The following is a 5,248-nucleotide window of genomic DNA, read 5'->3' as shown; positions in this document are numbered from 1 at the left end:
TACATATAATATATATAGAAATATATGTTTTAATATATATGTATATATTACATATATATATATGGATATAATGAAATTCATACATGTATATTAAACGAAAATATATATAAAAAGAGGGGAGGTGGGGAACAAAAAAAACCCCAAAAGCCAAGCCAAACTTTGCTAGTGCTGCTGGCTTTCTGCAGCCTTGCTCCCGCAGGTCACACAGGCAAGGCACAGGCAGTCAGCGTTTCCATGTGCTTGCAGAGCAGGGAAAATCGCGGGCAAGGAATTCCAGCGCAGCTCTCTGGCGCGAGGTTTTACATCCCCAGACAGAGGATGTTCTGAGTGAGAGATGAGAGATGCTTTCCAGCTGCGGTTTAACTGCAGCCCAGAGACACTCAGCTGCTCTGCAAAGGTAGCTCCTTCAGAGAGCACTTTCTGACAACAAAGGCAGAGGGAACTCCACTCATCCGACAGCGCTTTTGTCAGCCGGTCTGAGCGGCAGGGAAAAGATTTCCTTCCTTAGATGCTGGGTTTGGGGGCACTGCGAGAGCGGGGAAGGCAGTCCTGCCCCGCAGCCAGGCACACAATTAGGCAGAGCAAACGAGCTGCCAATAAAGCCTTGAGCTTCATTCCGTGAGATGCTGCTAATGGGGAGGCAAATGTGCGCTGCCAGAATCCCTGCCACCAGAGCAGCAGCCCCCGAGTCGTGCTTGATGTTTCTGGGATGAAGCTATTTGCAGTTGCTTTGAATCTTCCTCGGGAAAGGCGCTCTTGGAATTAAAAATAAATAAATAAATAAAAGAAGTCACGACTGCTCTGAGGTGAGATGCACACGCTTAATCAGCCCAGGTGTTTAAATTATTTATCCACGAGGAGGAAAGCTGTGCTAATCTTAGGCAGAGAGCACATGAGGGGGAAGAGCAGACACAAGGGCTGTGCTCAGCAGCACAGAGCCCTCTCACGCACAGGGTGACCCTGGCCAGAGCTGCCCCAAGCCTCTGGCACTGCAGCCTGGGCTGCACAGCTCACAACAGACATCTGCTGCCACCAGATCAAAGGTTTCCCCACTGGCAGGTGAAATTATTGCGTCCAGCCAGCATAAATCCTAGCCCGAAGTTGGTACTTTGCCTGGCTGGAAGGGCAGAACTTTAAAACTGGGATTTCTTCAATGCCAGTGTCTGGGGGAGAACACAACTGAGGAATTGCTTTGCCCCAGGTGAGTGCTCAGTTGCAGCCTGCCCCTTCCCTGCTCATCCCCAACACACAGAGAACAGCCCTGGCCTGCCTTGCCTCTCCTCTCTGAGCCTTCTCCTCCTGTGTCCCCCCTGCCCAAGCTGCAGGGACACTCCCAGCTGGAAGATCCAGCTCAGCCCACTGCAGCCTTGCTCCAAACTAAAATCCCTTCCCACACCCAAAGCCTGGGCCGAGCACAGAGCAGGAAAAACCTTCACCTCTCCTGGAAGCCGCTCAGGGAGAAGTTCAAGCTATCGCAGCTCCCTTCCAGCTGCTGTTTCAATCATTCTGTTTCCCCAGTCTGGGCAGCACACCAAAGATCACAAGGTTTGGGGGTAAAGTTTCATTCCAAAACCATCTCGTAGGAGAAGAATCCCTCCTCCATTTCATCCATGGGCTGCTGGCAGCGGGACGTCAGTGGGACATCACATCCTGGGTAAATATGTGAGGAGGAAAACACCGAGCTGCTAATAGAAACAGAGAGGCAGACCCCTGAGACACTCACCTGGTAATTCCTTTTGACACAGGCAACACTTTAAAGCCTCCTGGCTGAGTTTCCCCGAGAAACCTACCCAGCACTTGACAGAAAGCAGCACAAGCACCCAGCAGGTCCATTTCCAGGGGATGCTGTGTTTGTTACTGACACAGCACGCACCGAACAAGGAGAAACCAACAAGGAACAGACACACAAAGCTGCTGGGAAAGTGACAGGGCTCTGACTGGGAGAGTGACTTGGTTTTATCCCAAGGTCCTTGAAATTACTGCTCAGATAAGGGTCTGGGAGACGCTGCAAGAGGGAGGAAGGAGCAGCAGCCAAAGGAGAGGGGAAGGAGAAGGAAGTAAAAAAAATAATAACAGACCAGCCTTTGGCACCATGGCCTGCCCCAGGTACAGGGGATCCTGAGCCCCACTCCTTATTCCAGCCTTCAGTTGATGATTGTTTTCAGCCTTTTTACACTGTTTTCCCAGATTGTCTTTTTGTCATTAGTTCTGCACAGAGACAAGATCACAGAGCCACAGAATCTCCTGAGCAGGAAGGGACCCAACCAGGACCATACAGTTCAGTCCCTGGCCCTGCACATTCACCCCAAATCCCCCCCTGAGCATCCCTGGAGCCCTGGGGAGCCTGGGCAGTGCCCAGCACCTCCCATGCCCAACACAGCCCTCCCTGGCACAGCTCCAGCCCTTCCCAGGGAGCAGAGACTGGAGCTGCCCCTCTGCAGGAGGCTGCAGACCCCAGTGGGACTGCCCTCAGCCTCCTCTCCTCCAGCTGAACATTGCAAGTGCCCTCAGCTGCTCCTTGTGTGCCCTCCAGACCCTTCACCACCCTCGTGTCCCTCTTTGGGCACTCTCCAACAGCTTGAGACCTTCTTTATGTTTTTATGTCCAAAATTACCCCCACTCAACAGGACACATGTCATTCCTTTTTGCCTTTTTTTTGGTGGATTATTTGGTTGGTTTTTTTTTAATTAAAGTGCCTTTTGCTCTACCTCTGAGCATAATGACTTTGGGGGCTGGCATTTCCCATCCCAGTTTTCATGGCAGAGGCACACACACCTGAAGAAGATCTGCCCGGTCGTTCAAGGCTTTCAAACACGTTCTCAGATAAGCACAGCTGTGTTTTTAACAGTAGCTGAGATTGGAGAATTTAAGGGAGGAAAATTTGATATAACGTTTCATGCTTTAGTTAACAGCCTTCCAAGACACAAAGCTGCTCCAGTTGCTCTGGAAACTGTAACTTGGACACAGCCATGCAGATACATCAGCCCCCTGGCTATAAATGAAACCGCTTTAGCAACACTGCGCGTTTGTATGACAAACATTTATTAAAGCGAGCATCGCATCCCCATCCTCCCACAGCGAGGGCACATCCCCTGGTCCCCCACAGCTCTGGTTTCCTCTCAGATCTCAGGGACTGCCGCTGGAATAACAACCCCGGGTGAGGGAGAAAGGGGAAGCACAGGTGGGATACAGCAACACACCCCAGCACCAAAAGGAGGGCTTGGCACATAAAGGGACGCGCTGCACACGCTCCAGGCCCAGGAGGAGGCTGGGCATTCATTCTCCCTGTTCCTGGAAGCTGGGAGCACAGCAAGAGCAGGCACAGGAGCAGCAGGGGGATGCTGGAGCGGGAGGAGGAGTGGACACGGCGCCACAGCAGATGCCAGCCACATGGGCTCCTCGAAAACGGGAATATTCCACACACCAACCACGGCCTGAGCGCTGGTTGCTGTGGAAACCATAACTTTGAATTCAGTGGCTAAAGCCCAGCGCTGCTATTTATACCCTGCTCCTCACTCCAGCACGAGGACTCCAGAGCAGGGCCCTGGTGCTCGCCACCATGGTGCTGCCCTTTTGCACACCCTGATCCCCCCAAACCAGGCAGCACCAGGGCTTCCCGAGGCTCCTGGCCGCTGCGGGGCTGCACAGCACCGGGAAACACCAAAAACCCCAGCAGTGCCTTTCCTCTGCCAAGCAAGGCCAGCTGAGTCCCTGGGCAGACGTGGGGCAGCAGCCATTGGATTCGGCTCGGGCAGGAGCACCCAGAGGCACCAAAAATGCAAACAGCAGCTGATCTCGTCTGCCTCAAGGCAAAGCGCAGTCAGCATCACCTGAGATGAAGCAGGGCCAGAGCCCAGAGTCAGTTACCATCAGAGCATCTGTGCAAGAACTCCAGAATATTGCCTTTAAAATCCCAGAAAGCATAACTGGGTCATTAATGCAAGAACAACAGCAGCAGCAAGGCTGCAGAATAAACCATTTCGGGGAGAATCCCTGTCACAGCACACATTTTCAAGCTGTGGGAGAAGGAAATGGCTTTTTCCTCCATGGAAATCACGATTTTGGGGCAGCAAAGTGGGAATGGGAGTGATGTGCCTGCAGCCAAAGCTGAGGTGAGCCAACTATGCTACATTCCTGTTCCACCTCCCCCGTTCCAGGGCCGGGGAGGGAAGCAGCAGCCCCGTTCATGTTTCCCCCGGGCAGGATGGAGGTGCAAGTGCAGCATGGCCAGTAACTGTGACCACAGGGTGACCATGCCCTTCCAGGACCATTCCAGGAGCTCTCAGCCCCCAAACCGGGGCAGAAGGGCAAAAGCTGGGAGGGAGCCGCACTGGCCAAGGTCACGGAGACCCTCAGGATCCCAGGGGACTGTCCCATCCCTGGGAAGCAGCAAGGACAGCAGCTCCGTGCCATCCCACAGCAGCACCGGGCCCGCCCAGGGCCAGCACGGGGACAGCAGTGGGGCCACAGCAGAGCAGCCCCAGGAGCTGCCGAGGCAGCAGGAAGGTGCTCCCTGTGGGACCGGGCCCTTACAGCACAGGTGAAGGAAGCCTCGTCTGCCCTTGCTCGATAATTTACATCACAGCGCCGAAGTGCCGTTGGAAACGACAGGAGCATTTTAATAACACGGGAAGGGGGAAAGATGCTCTAACCACAGCGGCCAACTAAGCACTCCATAGAGCTCAGCCTCCCCTCACTTATTCCAATACGGTTTTTAATCGGAATTTCCAATTATTCACAACTGCCGAGCGCACCCACTCCGTAACCCCGGTCAGTTTCGGCTAGCCCAGTCCTCGGGATCCAGGGGGACGGAGGGCAATTGACGAGGAACAACAGAGGAACAACATGTCACTTTCTGCCTTTCTGTCACTTTCTGCCTTTCTGTCACTTTCAGCGCTTCCCAGGCCAACGTGGTAGCGCTGGGACCACGCACTGCCTCCTGCCACCCATCAGCACCGCGTTGGTGCCAGTGCTCCCCAGGGCTGCGAGCATCCCCGGGACCCCCAACTCCTGCAGGGCAGCGCTTCCCGGGACCCCGGGGTTGTGAGCATCCCCGGGACCCCCAACTCCTGCAGGGCAGCGCTTCCCGGGACCCCGGGGTTGTGAGCATCCCCGGGACCCCCAACTCCTGCAGGGCAGCGCTTCCCGGGATCCCGGCCTGCGAGCATCCTTGGGGACCCCCAAATCCTGCAGGGCAGCGCTTCCCTGGACTCCCGGCCTGCGAGCATCCCCGGGATCCCCAAACCCT

Source organism: Geospiza fortis, unplaced genomic scaffold (assembly GCF_000277835.1).
Source record: "Geospiza fortis unplaced genomic scaffold, GeoFor_1.0 scaffold659, whole genome shotgun sequence".
NCBI lineage: Eukaryota > Metazoa > Chordata > Aves > Passeriformes > Thraupidae > Geospiza > Geospiza fortis.
This window is presented reverse-complemented; position numbering follows the sequence as displayed.